This window comes from Macaca nemestrina, unplaced genomic scaffold (assembly GCF_043159975.1).
Source record: "Macaca nemestrina isolate mMacNem1 unplaced genomic scaffold, mMacNem.hap1 Scaffold_59, whole genome shotgun sequence".
Classification (NCBI taxonomy): Eukaryota; Metazoa; Chordata; class Mammalia; order Primates; family Cercopithecidae; genus Macaca; species Macaca nemestrina.
The window spans coordinates 311,863-329,993 of record NW_027257758.1 but is presented as its reverse complement, the minus strand read 5'-3'; the positions used below and the strand labels follow the sequence as shown (position 1 = coordinate 329,993).

Genomic DNA, 18,131 nt, shown 5'->3' with positions numbered 1-18,131 from the left:
TTGAAAAGTAACCCTGTTGTATTGGCCTTTTGTGTGCCCTAAATTCTAATGAGATGGTTTGTAGGAAATAATGGACACAAACGATGGCAGAACAAAAAGTTGGACAGAAGCAGTGTCTTCTGTGGTTCTGTAGTTTGGGTCTGGGAAGTTAGATTTCGGTCAGAGTGTGTGGTCTTGTTCAGCGTATACCTGGAGTACTTGTTCAGAGCTCCTGGGGGAGTGGTCTTTAACACTGCTAGGATTAAAACTCCAAGCACATCAGGGCCAGAGTTCCTGAGTCAGTGTTAGGCGACCTTTGAATAAGAGTTGGCATGTAGAGTCTGCCCACTTTACTAGTATGAAGAAGCAAAATCTTTTTTTTATTTTTATTTTTTGAGATGGAGTCTCGTTCTATCACCCAGACTGGAGTACAGTGGCGAGGCCTCGGCTCACTGCAAACTCCGCCGCCTGTGCTCAAGTGAGTCTCCTGCTTCAGCCTCCAAATTGCATGATTTATTTTCCTGTTTTATATACTTAGTATGTGAAAACTCTGCAAACTTTATTAATACAAATGACATGCCAGAACTTAGGAGAATCTGGTATTTTCCCATGCAAATTAGTAGTGATGTGGAATTCCTGGGCTGATTTGGTTTTATAAGACATGGGGCAGATTCTTTGCCTTATTTCTGTGGAACTAACAATTGTTAATCACCCAGCACTCTTACCTCCCCCAACAGCTCAGGTGAGGGGGGTGTTACCCCCACTGTCGTGATGAGAGGCAGGAGACTGAGGCTTAGATGAGCAGGTGACACATTACTGTCCAGCCCCACCCACCCTGTAGTTTCCTGCCATGGCTCAGCTGTCTTCCTGCAAGAAAGGACAGACACCCTGGTGCTGGGTAGAATTCCTTGTGAACCCCTTTCCATCCTCCAGGGAGTTCTTGCTTTACAGTGGTGGCTCATGGGGAGTCCTCTGGCCCACTGAGAAAGTGACTCATGTTGTGACATTACTGTCTCTGTCCGGCTGCTGTCGATTGGGTGATTTGTAAAGAGACATTTATTGCTCACAGCTCTGGAAGCTGGAAAGTCCAAGGTCAAGGCAGTCCAAGGTCAAGGCACCTGCACATCTGGTGCCCCAGGGCCTGTGGCTCACAGACGGCAGCATCTCGCCGGGTCTTGCGTGGCAGCGGTCATCTCGTCAGAACTCACGTGGTGGAGGAGCAGGAGGGCTCCTCCAGGCCTCCCAAGAAGGACACCAACCCTAGTCCTGAGAGCAGGACCTCCCAAAGGCCACACCTCTTAATGTATCCCTTCGGAGATGGTTTCAGCATGAGGTTTTGGGGACATTCAGGCCAGAGCCATTGCTCTGCTGGGGTGTTAGGGCTGCATGGCATCATTACTGCAGCAGAGCCACAGCTTCTTATCTGCATTTGCTGCAGGAGAAGGACGCAGGTGCCTGTGCAAGTTGGGGTTCGGTGCAAGAAGTGGAGACCCTCTGGGAATCTTAGCAGGAGGAACTTAAGGACTTTGAGAACTGACACCTTAGGACTGTAGTTTTCTTCAGACTGTAAAAACCTTGGTGTGTGATAATACTGAACATTGCCTGAGCCCTGTGATCCTTCAAAACAGTGATGGTTAAGACATTCCCCTTCCCCACAACTGCGCCCCCACTTTTACTTCAAGAAGCCCGTTCCCATGTGGCTTAGGCTGGCTGGTGGGATGACCATTTACCGAGGACAAGACCAGGTACAGGCCTTCAAACCCCCCTTCTCTGCCTTATAAGTGATTAGCTAAACTGCCTGTTCCCACTGATCAATCACTTCCCACCTTGAAATGGTTCTTCGTGGTGCATTTGCGCCTAGGGGGATGGACTTGTCTTTGACTGTCGCCTTCCACAGAGGACAGTTAGGGTGGGCAGGAAAGAATTCTCTGCTACAGGTCTGCATTCCTGGCTGTTTCCAGAAGTGGGAATTCTGGTGCCCTGGAGTGTGGGAATGGATTTCTAGTGTCCCAGCTTCAGGTGGAGTTGAAATTGAGTGAGGCAACCCACCACACCCATCTGGAGCCAGGGACTAGAGCCATTTTTAAAGTGGCAGTTTCTCCATAAGATTACCCAAAAAATGCGCTCAGCACGTTTCTTTCTTTCTCATATGCATTTGGCCATCTAAAATGGGAATGGTGGTTTTTTGAAGCATGGATGTAGTTTTAAATTTTGAGTATTGTAAACCTTAATGTAGCTTCTTAAAATGTTTGCCTGATTATCTGGAGATTTACTAAACCTTTGGAGTGGTAATAATGAATTGATCTATATGACTTTGCTTTCTATGATGCAATGATGGGTCAGCACGCGATTGGCCAAAACAAATTCTGCTTTTTGGGTTTCTTTAATCAAACAAGGGAGTAGAGTGTAGGCTGAAGTGGCAAATTCATTTCAGAGCACGCCAGAGCCCTCGTGACACCACAGAGCCACACCTAGGAAGATGTGGTTTCTGTAACAAGCTTTGGAAAACCAAAGTTCAACTTAATTATCCAACTTTGTTACAGAAAAAGCTTAGACCAGATGGCCAAAGACCTGATTGTTTCATGGTTGAGACATGGTTATAAAATTGCCCTTACTTGGTGCCAATCAGTGTTGGTCCACAGTGATACTCCTCCAACCTCACTGAATAGTTTGGAGACTGATATGAGACTGTGAAAATCTCCTCAAGGTGAAAAGGTCTCTGGAGCACCTGGGAATATCTGCACACCCGTGGCCATTCCCCTATAAGATGGAAAGGACGGCTGGGTCACGCGGGAGCATCCGCACACCAGTGGCCGTCCTCTTTAAGACGGAAAGGGCTGCTGGGGTGCCCCGCAATGTCTGCACACCCGCGGCCATTGTGGCTGTCCCCCTTTCTGCTCAGTCACCTCTGTGTTCCCGCATTCAGGCTTTGGGACACTCATGAACAGCTCGTACCCTGGGCTGGTGAGGAAAGAGTGGGAGGTTGTTCTGAGGCTCTGTCACTGTCTGCCCTGTCATGAGCTGGGCAAGGCAGTGGCAGTGACCCTGGAGGAGTCTGGTCAGTGAGGGCTCCGGCAGGAAGTGCTGAGGCTTGAGGTGGCTCTGCCAGTCGTCACCAAATGTCTTCCCTCTTATTTCCATGATTCCTTCTAGTTCTGCACCTTGCACTGCAGAGTCTCTGTGTGTCTATAAATACACATGAGTTACGATACAGGTGTCTCTTTCCCCTCTTTCAGGGGCTGGGCCCAGGGAGTGAAGTGCAAGACTCCCTTACTGCTGGATGCCCACCAGCACGAGGCACTGCCTGCCCTGCTGACGAATGCCTACAGCGAGTCCTGGAAGCCTCCTTCTGAGCACCTGGCCTGTTGACGGTGTATACGGGAGACAACGGAGCTCCCCTTGCCCCACCCTGAGCAGAGACTGGGGAGGCGGGGGCAGCACTGCCCCCATGGTGCATCCTTGGTGCATGGAGGAAAGTCTGTTTAGCCGGGCGAGGTGGCGGGCGCCTGTAGTCCCAGCTACTCGGGAGGCTGAGGCAGGAGAATGGCGTAAGCCCGGGAGGCGGAGCTTGCAGTGAGCTGAGATCCGGCCACTGCACTCCAGCCTGGGCGACAGAGTGAGACTCTGTCTCAAAAAAAAAAAAAAGAAAAAAAAAACACAGCCCATCCTCTCAAAAGCAGGGTGACAACCACATTTACTTCTGGAATCTTAAGAAAGGGCCTGTCTCTTTGAGAGAAGAATGTGGCATGAATGTGTGTACCTCCTTTGTTTTTTTTGAGACAGTTTCCCTCTGTCACCCAGGCTGGAGTGCGGTGGTGCAATCTCAGCTCACTGCAAGCTCTGCCTCCCGGGTTCATGCAATTCTCCAGCCTCAGCCTCCCAAGTAGCTGGGACTACAGGCACCCGCCACCACGCCTGGCTAATTGTTTGTATTTTTAGTAGAGACGGGGTTTCACCGTGTTAGCCAGGATGGTCTCGGTTTCCTGATCTCTTGATCTGTCCACTTCGGCCTCCCAAAGTGCTGGGATCATAGGTGTGAGCCACCGCGCTGGGCCGTATGTGTGTACCTCTTTACAAGTCTTGCCCGATCTTTGCATTGAAAAATTATTGAAAACCTTAAGGATGTAACTGACAAGAACTTTATAGATTTCTCCAAGTAAAAATTTGGAAAAGTGAAGTGAACCCATAATGTGTTTTATTTCTATGAGTCCCACACTTGGATTTTTAAATGTGGGCAAAACATCTGTATGTTCTTCAGCCTGATTTCCGTGGAATCGTGAATGAAACGTGCTGAAGTTGCCGTGCGGATTTTGTTATGTGGCGGTGACAAGTGGGGCTGGTCATTAAACAACTGGAGGGATCCCTATCCTTTCTGTGCTCTTGTTGGACACTAGGCACGTGCTTGGGTGTTTTCTGTGTGTGTGGACAAGATGAGGACAGAATTTCCAGATTCACACGGTGGTATCTTCTCCCTTTTCTGTTAAAACGTGTCTTCTGCTGCTTCTACATAGACCAAGTGTTTCTTTCTCTTGCCTGTCTACAGAAACGCTGTTTAACAAAAACTGCATTGTAAGCATGTGAAGCTGAATTCCACATGATAAAGCAGATAGAGATGACTGAGTATACTGTTTTGTGGAAGGAAGGTTTAAAATGATTTTTAGCTTTTTCCCTGAAATAGGGAATACTTTTAACTTTTTCCCTGAGATAGGGAATAATGAAATGGGAAAATAATTAAATTTTCCCATATAATTGTTAGATTATATTTAATTATTAGATTATTCATGTATTGCAAGGGAAAAAGGAACTAGATCACCCCATGTACCCAAATGAAAATTTAAAGGGTATGGGCGAGTTCATTTGAACTCCTTTAATTTGTTTTTGTTTGTTTGTTTTTGACAGTCTCACTCTGTTTCTCAGGCTGGGTGCAGTAGTACAATGACAGCTCTCTGCAACCCCAACCTTCTAGGCTCAAGTGATTCTCCTGCCTCAGCCTCCCCAACTGCTGGGATTTACAGGCGTTAACCACCACACACAGCTTATCACCTCTTGGAGACTAGCTATGAGTTTGGGCATTCACTGAACTATATTTTGGTTAATTCTCAAAGTTTGTCACTGTTTATCTTTAATTTGCTAAAAATCTACATATATTGTAAAATGAGTTACATTTCCTTAGCATTCACGGATTCCCTGTTAGTGGGGCAGAGACGCAGAAGGGCAGAAGGCATTCGGACATCATCAGGTTTGCAGTTGAGTGCTTTCCCCGAACACACTGGAGCTCTGGGCTCTGTGGCCCCACGGGGGTCCTCTGTCCACTGAGGGGGCCAGGTTACCTGGGAGGTCCCTCCAGCCTCTGCAATTTTGCCCTTTTCAGGTTAACATCTCATCGTTGTCCTGGACAGCACTGCCTTTCGTTCACTGACCCATGAGTGAACAGCTGGTCAGTGGCCAGTGCTGCTTCCTTCAGCTGGGAGGTGGTGATGTGATAACACTTCCGTGGAAATTGGTTCTTGGTGTATTAAGGGTTCAGTTGTATGTTTATTTTTAATCTGCACCTCTGAATTGGTCTTTTGATTGCAAAGAGATTGCTTACTGGATTTGTTTCTGAATATTTGGTGGATAACAGGAGAACCTTGCTTATCTGTGTGTTCATTTAGTGTGTTTTTGCCAGGCATTTATATGGGTGTGTTAGCCCCTAGCACACTTTCTGTGTGTGGTGGAGTCATTGAAATCATTTATGTGAAGTCTCTCTTCTATCAAGGCTAGAGGACGTGGGGTGGTGTCTCCCTAAACTAGAGGGAAATGGCATTGTTGTTCTGCCCTCCTCCCTGGGAACGCTGGTGTTTCCAGGTCTCTGAACTTGGCTCCCACACTGGGAGAGTGGCTGTGGCTTCTGGAGCCCGTTTTGGGCGGGACTGACTCCTTCATTTGCTTTATTCCCCACCGTCTTTGCTGCTTTGTGACGCAGGGATGAGGGAGTTGGGCCCGGGGGCCTTGCCTGTGCCTGAAGGGCCCGATGCAGAAAACTCCTGGTGGGAAGGATGTTCCTTGAGGGCAGCTTTTGGAGTCTCTTCCTACTTTTAACTAAGAAGCAGCTATTCACATGGTTCTATTCTGCTGGTGTGTTTCAAAATAATTGGTGTAGAGTTGCGAAGATGTCCGAGACACCCATGATCCACTCCGGGCCAGCGCCGGGCATTGTGCTCAGATGCCTTCAGACCACATTCACATGCCAAAGATTCTTGCTTGGTTATTCTCAAACTTAAGAGAATCTAAAACGCGAGCCACGGTATGGATTTTCTCTTGAGCCCCCATGACTTTGCCTTGTATTTTGGGCATGAATGACTTCATCAAGGGGAAAGAATTTGAGGAAGGAGCCTCTGAGGCTAGGAGGGGGTGGGAAGGGGTGGTGGGAAGAGGAGGGAAAAGGAGCTGTAGAGGGAGGAACCAGGCTGGGGCTGGGGCGTCTCCCCATGATGTTCCCCCACCCCTGGCGCGAGGCCCCAGGGACTGACTGATTTTCCCACAAAAAATGTGTATAATTGCGTGTCTGTTTTGTGGGCTGGCCATTTGGATTGAGGGAATGTCTGTGTTGTGATTCCTTATTGATTCGAAGGTTGGAAAGGTTTGTGCTCAATACAGAGGTCTCTTGGTGCTATGGGAAATGTGATCGAAGCTGCCTTCTGGGTGGGGAGAGCCCTCGAGGCCATCAGTGGTGGCCGGTGTCGGCCTTCGCTTCCCTGGGTGAGCTGCCCTCAGGGTGGGAAGGGAGGCCCTCGGTGGTGGCCGCTGTTGGCCTTCGCCTCCCTGGGTGAGGGCTGCTCCATCCCCGGCTCTCCGACTCCTTGCCTGGCACCTTCCTCGTTGGGGGCCGTGATCCATCAACTTTGTCCACGCGTGTCCTGCAGACTAGTGCTGACTGCAGGTTGAGGAGTGGTCAGAGGAGGCCAGAGGAGGCCCTCGTGATGCGAAGCTAAACGTTTAATGATGGCGCTGCTGAGTGCATGAGCCACGTCAGCCCAAGAGTCTGAGTAAGAGGAAACCGCGGGGTGGAGGGAAGACTGGACAGATGGGTGCTTTCCTCGGCCCCTGGGAGCACGGCCATGTCCACGCTCAGACCTCCTGGTTTCTCCCATATTTCCATAAATAGCAAGGGAAGGATATGGGGCACCCAGGGACCTCAGGGGTATAAGCTGTGTCCTCGCGTGGCCCCAGCTGTGGCCAGTGACGTTATTCTCTTTAACCTCAGGCTTATTTTCTATAAAAACACAAAGGGACAGAAGTAGTTCAAGGGCCTGTAAAGACTTACGTAATTGTTAATAGGCCTACTTTTATGCTTTCTTATGTATTAAGAGCAAATCATGAAACAAACTCATTTCTGTTTGAAGAAATCTTTACTGCTCTCATTTTTGTGGCAAGCAGCATTGATTCTTTGCTTAGTGAGCGTTAGTGCCCTCCTGCCCAGTGCTGCTGCCTGGCGTGTCCTCGCACACACCTCTGTCCATTGGTCTCCGTTCACCTTTCCGCCTAGAATTGTAGGAGGGGCGCTGGGATCTTAGGGCTAGAAAGAAACCCTGAAGACCACTTTTAGGGGCGACTTTTAGTCAGGGCTTCCAGAGAGACAGCCAGCCGGGTGTGCGTGTGTCTCCAGGGCGAGGCCTGCTGCAGGGGCTACAGAGTCCAAGAAGCCCCAGGACCCACAGCCTGCAAGCTATAGTCCTGAGAGGGTGTGGCTTGAAGACTTGAGAAGCGGAGGTTGCAGATCCGACCAGGGTCTGAGGAGCTGAGACCCAGGAGCACGGGCTGCAGAAGACAGATGTCACTGGCCCATCAGCCAGAGAGGTGGAGTGAACCCAGTTTTCCCCGCCTTGCTGTTTTACTCGGGCCCTGGGGGGATAGGGTGGTGCCCCCCACACCGGCGAGGATGGGTCTCCACTCAGTCCAGAGGCAAACATGCATCTCACACAGGAATAATGCAGAACCAGCCATCTGGGCACCCCGGGCATGCTCAGGTTGATGCACAAAACCAATGCCGCGCGTGGCCCTGACATCTGCGTGTTCGCATCACTCCACACACATTGCTCAGTCATCGCCTTGGTGAGTTTGTAAGCTCGTTGTGTGGTTCTGGGGCTCTTTGTCCCTGGTGATGAGAGGCTCCCCACTGTCCCAGCTCAGGTATGGAAGGTGATGGCACCAGCGGCTCCTTGTTTCTCAGACACCTGAGTGGGTGCTCTGTGCAGCCAGTTCAACCTGCAGCAGCATCTGTTTCCTATGCCGATTCCATTCGGAGTATGTGCCTCCCTTCTGTTGAGGGTGCAGCCTTCTTTCAGGGAAGAACTGTGTCCTGTTCGCCTATATCGCCTGTGGTGTATCTCATGGCTGAATAAGTAGCTATAGGATACCTCGGTGGCTGAATGATAGGTTCATTGGAAGGAAAACTTTATATTTTTTTTTCTTTTTGGGATGGAGTTTCACACTCAACGCCCAGGCTGACGTGCAATGGCACGATCTTGGCTCATTGCAAACTCTCCCTCCCGGGTTCAAGTGATTCTCCTCCCTCAGCCTCCCAAGTAACTGGGGCTACAGGCTTCCGCCACCATGCCTGGCTAATTTTCGTATTTTCGTTAGAGAAGGGGTTTCACCATGTTGGCCAGGCTGGTCTTAAACTCTTGACCTCAGGTGATGCGCCCACCTCGGCCACCCAAAGTGCTGGGATTACGGCCATGAGCCCCTGCACCCAGGAACTTAATACCGTTTTTTTTTTTCTTTTAAATCGTAATGGGCTTGTTAAATGCTTACGTTTTTTTTTGTTTTTTTTTTTTTAATTTATTATTATACTTTAAGTTCTAGGGTACATGTGCATAACGTGCAGGTTTGTTACATATGTATACTTGTGCCTTGTTGGTGTGCTGCACCCATCAACTCGTCAGCACCCATCAACTCGTCATTTACATCGGGTATAACTCCCAATGCAATCCCTCCCCCCTCCCCCCTCCCCATGATAGGCCCCGGTGTGTGATGTTCCCCTTCCCGAGTCCAAGTGATCTCATTGTTCTGTTCCCACCTATGAGTGAGAACATGCGGTGTTTGGTTTTCTCTTCTTGTGATAGTTTGCTAAGAAGGATGGTTTCCAGCTGCATCCATGTCCCTACAAAGGACACAAACTCATCCTTTTTGATGGCTGCATAGTATTCCATGGTGCATATGTGCCACATTTTCTTAATCCAGTCTGTCACTGATGGACATTTGGGTTGATTCCAAGTCTTTGCTATTGTGAATAGTGCCGCAATAAACATACGTGTGCATGTGTCTTTATAGCAGCATAATTTATAATCCTTTGGGTATATACCCAGTAATGGGATGGCTGGGTCATATGGTACTTCTAGTTCTAGATCCTTGAGGAATCGCCATACTGTTTTCCATAATGGTTGAACTGGTTTACAATCCCACCAACAGTATAAAAGTGTTCCTATTTCTCCACATCCTCTCCAGCACCTGTTGTTTCCTGACTTTTTAATGATCGCCATTCTAACTGGTGTGAGATGGTATCTCATTGTGGTTTTGATTTGCATTTCTCTGATGGCCAGTGATGATGAGCATTTTTTCATGTGTCTGTTGGCTGTATGAATGTCTTCTTTTGAGAAATGTCTGTTCATATCCTTTGCCCACTTTTTGATGGGGTTGTTTGTTTTTTTCTTGTAAATTTGAGTTCTTTGTAGGTTCTGGATATTAGCCCTTTGTCAGATGAGTAGATTGCAAAAATTTTCTCCCATTCTGTAGGTTGCCTGTTCACTCTGATGGTAGTTTCTTTTGCTGTGCAGAAGCTCTTTAGTTTAATGAGATCCCATTTGTCAATTTTGGCTTTTGCTGCCGTTGCTTTTGGTGTTTTAGACATGAAATCTTTGCCCATGCCTATGTCCTGAATGGTACTACCTAGGTTTTCCTCTAGGATTTTTATGGTACTAGGTCTAACATTTAAGTCTCTAATCCATCTTGAATTAATTTTCGTATGAAAAAACTGCTTTAAAGTTCATATGGAACCAAAAAAGAGCCCGCATCTCCAAGACAATCCTAAGTCAAAAGAACAAAGCTGGAGGCATCACGCTACCTGACTTCAAACTCTACTACAAGGCTACAGTAACCAAAACAGCATGGTACTGGTACCAAAACAGAGATATAGACCAATGGAACAGAACAGAGTCCTCAGAAATAATACCACACATCTACAGCCATCTGATCTTTGACAAACCTGAGAGAAACAAGAAATGGGGAAAGGATTCCCTATTTAATAAATGGTGCTGGGAAAATTGGCTAGCCATAAGTAGAAAGCTGAAACTGGATCCTTTCCTTACTCCTTATACGAAAATTAAATGCTTACGTTAATGTTTATTTTTAAAAATGTTATCTGTGACCTTTCAGCTTTTCATAGCACTTCTCGTGTGAATATTTTAAAAAGGCCCTTTAGTCGTGGGGGAGAAGGAGGTTATCCCTTTCAGCAGAGGGAGATGGAAGAACAGGCCCTGGTGGGTCTGAGCACAGGCAGTCACCCCAGCCTTGGTGCTGGCTTAGGTCTGTTCTCCGTTCACCGTAGCCGCATCCACTCTCATTGTCAGCTTAAAAATAAGCTTTTTCCTCTTTCTAATCGGAACAGTTAGTTTGTTAACCGTCACATTAAGGTATCGAGAAAGATGGCTTTCAGGCCTCAGATATGACACAAGTAATAAATGCAGCTGACCCTGAACAACATGGGTTTTGAGCTTCGAAGGATCACTTATGTTAATTTTTTTTCCAACCAAACCCTTACTGAAAAAACCTGGCTTTGTGGAGGGCCGACGTTTCCTACATGTGGTTCCATAGGGTGGCCGTGGGTTCCTGTGGATACGTAGATTTGGGTAAACTCGGGGCGTGTTCTGGAATCCATGTCCCTGTGTATACAGAGGGACAATTGCAGCTTTTTAGAAGTTTGTGTCCTGCCTTGTCCTAAAAAGGTTTCAAGGTGGATGCAAAATTATTTCATTCCTTTTGTTTTCTTGGTGGGATATTGATGTATATTCTTCAGTGTCTAATATCCTGAGTGAACAGAGTTACCGCTTCAGGAACAAAGCCAGTCTGGAAACACAAACACATATTGAGATATCCACCTTTTCTTCATGGTTTCACAAAAGGCCATGATCATATTTTATTCAGTTGAACTGTAGGAAACTGCCAATATTTGCTGTTTTTGGCCTACAAAATGGCAAGTTCGTACGATATTAAAAACAAAGGCTTCCTGGATGGGGAAAATAGGAATCGGTAAGAACCTGAAGTTCTCTGTCATGGCCTCTGAGTCATAGGTAAATAAACCTGCGTGAGGGGGAGTTGACTGTACAGTATTTTCCTTCTGTTTTGATACTGTCAGAAAAAGGTCAGTTCCAATGTGTTGGGTCCCTTTGCCTCAGCTTTGCTGCAGAAGGGACTTGCCATTATACCTCTTGTTCCCAGTGCCCAGGAGGCTGATGCCACATAGAAGACCTGCAGGTCGGTGGATGTGAAACAGGCATCGGACACGCTGTGCACCTTGGGACGCATCTGAGAAGTGTGTGCTTGCAGCAGATCTGAGGTGAGGGCGTGTTCCATCTCCTCTCCCTTCTCTGGCTTTGCAGGCCTTTGAAGTTGGTCCTGGAAGGTGAAATTAGTTAATGCTGATTTAAGCTCCAGGTCAAAGCCTGGGGGCCGAAGAGACCCGCCCTTCACTAGGGGTGTGAAGCATTGGGCCCTCCCATCAGGAGGCAGCAGGGACTCGAGAAAGCCCCACATGCCCTCCAGTTCCCTTATGTTGAAATTTTTTGTACTCGGCCATGCCGGGTCATTTTGGGAGGTGAGTAGGGGATTCACATGGGGGTGTGCAGTATTCTTAGGTGTCAGGTGCGAGAGTTGAATTTGTAGAAGCTGTGCAGATAGGAAAGGGCCTGGCAGGGAGTGCTGTTTACACGGAGCCGATTTAACGCGAGGTCTGTGCTCTACCTGGGTCCGTGTCTGACTGCTGTCTCCCAGTCTGCAACAGGACGTTGACGTGACTTGGCGCCATCGTCCCACTCTGTGTAGATGTCTGAGGATCTGTGCGCAGCTGCTCTGTGAGAATGCGTTGTGATAATGAACTGAGAAACAGTGAACAAACCCTGAATTGGTTAGCACTGGTTCCACGGCCACTTCTGCTGTGGTTGGAGTCATTCATAATAAAGTGTGCTGGACTGCTATGCAGAGCTCTGAATTTCAGAGGCCCTTTAACTTGGCAGCTAACCAGTCGCTTCCTTCAGAAGACATTTGAGTCCCCTTTACCTACCAGGGTGACCCTGGGAGTTTGAAGATGAGTGAGACAAGCCCTCCGTGTCTTGTGGATTTTACTGTCCAGAGGGGAGACAGATGTGGATGGTGAAGGAGGCCCTATCAGAGGTCAGTGCACGTCAGTTTTGTTTCTTCAGCACTTGTTGTGTTCAGGCGGTGCCCCGGGCCATGTGCAGAGCATCTGGGGACCCTGCCCATGGCATCCCAGGCACAGCTAGCATCTGCGCCATCTTCATACTTGGCCTGAGTTTTGGGGAAGTACCGAGGATGGCTTCTGCCTTTGCTGGAGAGAGTTGAAAGTCAGGGCAGCCCTCCACAAGGAGATGATCGCCAGCTGATTCCTCAAGAAAGAGAGGTGGTCCCCACATGGGTAGAGCAGGGCAGCATGTACAGACCTGGGTGTGGGTCTGGGGCATGTGCATCTGAGTGGGTTCTGCTGGGAGACAGCAGGGGTGAGTTGTGAAGGCAGTGGGAATTTACAGGATAAATTATCACTAAGGCGATGCCTGGAAAACATAAAATTGGGACTCTCTGGGGTAAACTTGGACTTAGGGTGACCCTGGGCGTGGGTGTTTTCAGGCTCTGAAGGCAGAGATTTAGGAAATTGGGGCAGAGCTGAGCCCCAGACGAGGATGAAGACCACCCTTGGGATGTTGAATGAGACAGGGGTGGAAACCCAGTGAATGTCCTGGGGGGTCAGTCCAGCAGGCAGGCAGCAGAGGAGACCGGTGTCCTCAAAGGCCCCTTGGGCCTGCCTCTCAAAGTGCTGGGATGACAGGCATGAGCCACTGCTCCCTGCTGATACTTTTAAAATTTCTAAGCTACTCTCTCTCATACCCACTCCCGTATTTTTTTAAAAAAACCAGGTTTATGGCTATATTTTTTCCAAGGGAACCAAACAGTTACCTGTTTGAAGTACAAATAACACCGTGTTTAAAAACCGAAAATGCCACTTTGCATAGAAGTTTCCAAATACCCAGTTGGTTTGAGCCTTGCATTGCAGTGTCACTACCTGCTCTTAAATTTCTACCCGATGTATAGATAGCGAGACAGGGACGGCTCGTACATCTTCAGGTTTCAGTTCTACTACCTTGGGCTATATTTTCATTTATTTTGGCACAACTGTGGGTGTGGCAAGCAATGCCAGGGTATTTATTTTGAAGCGTGTCCAATAACAGTTGGGAAGATTTTCACATTTTTAGAATTTTCGTAGTAATAGTTATAATTTACAAAGAATTTAAAATTGTGTAGTCATTATTTTGCTTTTTTCTAGATGTGCCCCGAAACAGGGTTGCTAACTATCATTCTACATCACAGGATTAATAACAGTACCCTTTTGGAGCAGATGCCTGTAATCAAGGAATTCTGCCTAGTCAGTTCACTTTAAGCGTGTTTAAAAGGTGGTCTTTATCCTAGTTGGCACCTGTGGCTATAGTTTGTTTTCACTGCTGAAGAATATTCCACGATGGAAGCCGTAATTCATCTGTTTTTCATATCGGTGGACATTTGGATTATTTTGGGTGGGTGTGTATGTCTATTCAGCCTTCATTTTTTCAGGATTTTTTGTAGAAGATAATGTAACAGTGTAACATCCTCTGCTAGGGAGCCAACACGAACCCTGATTACAGCCACACAGACTCTCACACAGACTCTCAGGCCTTGTTACCAACACACAGAACCATTTTCTTAAGTTGAAACACAGTAGCAGAACCTGAAGCCATGTGAACGGTTCCTCCGATCTTACACTTGGAATTCACTTTTTATTACTATGTCTGCTAATTAGGAAGCATATCAATTATACAGAAATCTGAGAATGTAAAATTATACGTTTATAACAGAAAAAACCTTATTTAATAGCCCAGAACACATGGCTATGTTTTTCCCTCATGCCCCACCACTGTTTTCTTTGCTTGAAATGGGAAATGACACTTGAATGCGGTTTTCTAGCGACTGTTAGCCTGGCATAGTTCTTCAGAGACAGAGGATGTAAAGCACATGGAGAATTTCTGTTTGTGGAATGTGATTTCCCGGTCGCCTCATTCAGGCTGCCGCCGCCTTCCCCTCTGGCCGCCTGCATCGTGGGACGTCTGAGAAGGTCCCTGTTTCATCCTCTGGAAATTCTGAAAAGGAAGGAGAGGAGGGTGTGCAGGGTGTGGTGCATTTGTGTTGGTCTTCCAGCTTTTATTTGGAATCTCCGCTACCTTGGTTCCTGCCTTTATGTCCCTAGCTCGTGGCTTCATCCTTGTGTCTAACTCACAGGCAGACAGATGGAAAGGGAAGTTGTATTCAGCCAACAGCTTGATCTTATTCTCAAGGCTTAAATCGACTGGGTATTTGGAGACTTCTGTGCAAATGGGCATTTTTGGTTTTTAAACACCGTGTCTTATTTGTACTTGAAATGGGGTAACTGGTTCTCTTGGAAAAAATATAGGCATAAAGCTGGTTCTTAAAAAAAAAAAAAAAAAAAAGGGAGTGGGTGTGAGAGAGTGGCTTAGAAATTACACCAGTAATGGTCGGGAGTGGTGGCTTATGCCTGTAATTCCAGCACTTTGAGAGAAGGAGGCAGGTGGATCCCCTGAGGTTAGGAGTTCGAGACCAGACTGGTGAACATGGTGAAACCCCGTCTGTACTGAAAAGATGAAAATTAGCCGGGCATGGTGGCAGGCACCTGTAATCCCAGCTACTTGGGAGGCTGAGGCAGGAGAATCACTTGTACCCGGGAGGCAGAGGTTGCAGGGAGCCAAGATCGCACCACTGCACTCCACCCTGGGCGACAGAGCAGAAACACCATCTCAAAGTAGAAAAAAACCAAAAAACTAAACAAAACAAAAACCCAAGTAATGAAAACCTGATTGCATCATCTGTGATGGAGATGGCGGATTATTTCATTTTTAGTGACAGGATGAATTGGATATGTTTGCAGTATTGATTTGACAAGGGAAATGGTGAGAACCAAATGTGCCGCCCAGCTTGGGCCTCACCGTTGGCAGAAGACCGTGGCGGGCAACAGACTGGAGACTCGGAGACCGAGGGGAGAATTCTCATGCCTTGACGCTGGTGCAGTGTGTGCTTCTGGACTCCTGCTGGAGGGAGCTGCCCCTTTGCCTTGCAGGCTTTGGTGCAGTGGAGACCTTAGGACCTGCCCCTCCTGGCACACCTGTGGGTGTGGCGAGCAGTGCCAGGGCTGAAGCACAGGTGCTGAGCCCGGAACGTGGGACGGGAGAGGCTGCACACGCCGGCAGGCGTCTTCTCCAGCAGCCGGGGGTTTCCGCAAGGGGGCGGGGCGTTGGTTTTCCTCCTTGAATTTGGGTGGAGAGGGTGTCCTGGGGTGCTGTCTGCACTTGTGTTGCTCTGAGGTCAAGTTGTGGCCCCGAGTCCCTGTCCCTCTGCAAAGTGAGGGTTTGCCCATTTTCAGGTCAGATTTCCCTTGGGTCCGGGTCTCTAGGAGTGGGGTGCATTCCAAGGGGGCGTGAGCACGGTGGACGCGTGTGGGCCTCTTCCTCTCCCCTCAGCTCCTGGGCTGTGTGTGAAGAGCTGCCCAGCGGAATCACCTGTGTGTGAAGAGCTGCCCAGCGGAATCACCCTCCTGCCTGGTGTTTCATTCACCAGAAATCGTTCTCACTGTGGACTCTTGAGTCAAATGTAATCCAGGAATGGAACGTGCTGTTGCTGGATGCCACACACAGCATCAGGAGCTTAGTTGGGGATTATATGATCTTACCCCACACCTTAAAAGTAAAGACTGTAGTTGTCAGGCGTCTGAGCCCAAGCCAAGCCATCGCGTCCCCTGTGACTTGCACGTATATACGCCCAGATGGCCTGAAGTAACTGAAGAATCACAAAAGTGCAAATGCCCTGCCTGGACTTAACTGATAACATTCTACCAGAAATAAGTGAAAATGGCCAGTCCTTGCCTTAAGCGATGGTTTTTTTTTGTGTGTGTGAAATTCTTTTTCCAGGCTCATCCTGGCTCAAAAAGCTCCCCCACTGAGCACCTTGTGACCCCCACTCCTGCCTGCCAGAGAACAACCCCCATTTGACTGTAATATTCCTTTACCTAACCAAATCCTATAAAACGGCCCCACACTTAGCTCCCTTCGCTGACTCTTTGGACTCAGCCCGCCTGCACCCAGGTTAAATAAACAGCCATGTTGTGCTCACAAAGCCTGTTTAGTGGTCTCTTCACATGGATGTGCATGACAATAGTTAAGGGGATATTGAAGTCTTTGGCAGCTCCAAGAGCTTTTTCAGTTTGTGTCGGGCCATTGTAGGCAGAAGGAAATACTTGCTTAGAGACTCTTACAGAAATGTTCGGTGCAGTGCCATTAACTCGTGGAATAAATGTGTAACTTTCCATGGCAGACCTCTGGAAAGAGATGCTCTTTGAGTGCACCCTGGCCTGCTCGCTACAAGAATCGGCCGTGTCACCCCGCTTTCCGTGGGTCTGCAGGTGTGCGTGGTCCATTGCCCTGCACTGTGGCCATGGAAGGGAAGATGATCTGGAATGCTGGCGACAGTTATCGGTGCGTGTTGATGTGTGCTGCTTTCTACAGGGGAGAACATTTCTGTTTAATAAACATCTCATCTCGATGATGACTGCAAGATATTTGAGTCTCATTCAATAGTGTTTCTGGGTTCCTTCTGTTTTTATCTGCTTTCTAGCACTAGGCAAGTGAAGACATGGAAAGTAAAAACCCATCGAACTTGTAGAGACATGGTGTTGTGTAGGAGCAGACTGTAGCCTCTGGCTCTGTTTAAAGATTGTAGTAAACCTCTTACCTGGCACGGTCAGGGTGTAAATTATCTTGTTTAATCGAAATGTGTATGAGTCCAAGCTGGCGCCTGCATTGTTGATGAAATACCAGATTTTAAGGGAACATGTCAATGTGCTCTAAGATACCAACAAAGTTCCTCACTGAGGTTCGGCGCGGGTTCGGAGGAGCTGGGCCTTAGGTCACCAGGGTCGTCTCTGGGAGCAGATGCTCAGTGTGGGCATTAGTCACTTAGCCTTTCCAGAGCCGAGGAGCAGCTCTCTGTGGTGGTTTTTGGAACCTGTATTTTGAGTCAGTTTGTCCCACTTGACTCGAAGTTGCCGCGCGATTTCAGACCTTTGCCTCCACCATGCGCTCGTTTTCTTGTCCCCTGATAACTGCCTCGGTTGCCCCGGCCTGACATTTGAGCCTCGTCGTTCATGGACACAGGCTCCGTGGTGGGGCAAAGGCCGCGACTCCGGCTTGCACAGTTCTGTGACTCTCACCATGGTTTATCACATCACTCCCGGGATCTCCCATTTAGAGGAAGAGTGTCCCTTTCCTGCAGGCCCTGTGTGGTGTGGAAACCACCCCTACCTACCTTTCTCCTGTTTGAACTGTACCGTGAAGCTATTTCTGTTCTAGTCAACCGTCAGAATTTAAGGAACAGTGATTTATGTAACTTATCACACGCTTCTGAGCAATTCTTTATGAATTTCATTCTGTTGTGAAATTATTGCAGTTTTCATGGCTATGCTGGTCTCATGTTGTGGCCCTTGAAATGAATTCCCTTCCCCATTGTGTGTTAAGGTTGTGCCTGGGAGCTGTTGAGGCCTCACCTCTGCTTTAGGGCAGTGGCTTTGCTCTCCTGACAACAGGAAGAATCTTATTTAGAGCACTTCTAATGTAGTTTTTGCTTCCAGACAGAGTTACTTTTTTTCACAGAGACAGCCACTAAAGTCATAAATTATGCTGAGGATGCACACACACGGGTCAGCTGACAGAGTGGAGTCCAGAACAGATCCAAAGACACAAAAGCAGTTCAGTGGAATTTGAGTCTTTTCAACAAATGGTGCTGGA

At 48.0% G+C, this 18,131-nt stretch overlaps 1 long non-coding RNA gene across 1 annotated transcript in view; it reads left to right on the top strand.

Moving 5' to 3' along the window:
• The window catches only part of LOC139361545 (uncharacterized), a 33,092-nt gene extending 16,654 nt beyond the window's left edge, over positions 1–16,438 (top strand). The window contains exons 2-4 of the long non-coding RNA XR_011619105.1: positions 11,458–11,575; positions 15,224–15,495; positions 15,813–16,438. This is a non-coding gene — a long non-coding RNA (uncharacterized lncRNA). The remainder of the gene's footprint in view (positions 1–11,457; positions 11,576–15,223; positions 15,496–15,812) is intronic.
• The last annotated feature ends 1,693 nt before the right edge of the window (positions 16,439–18,131 follow it).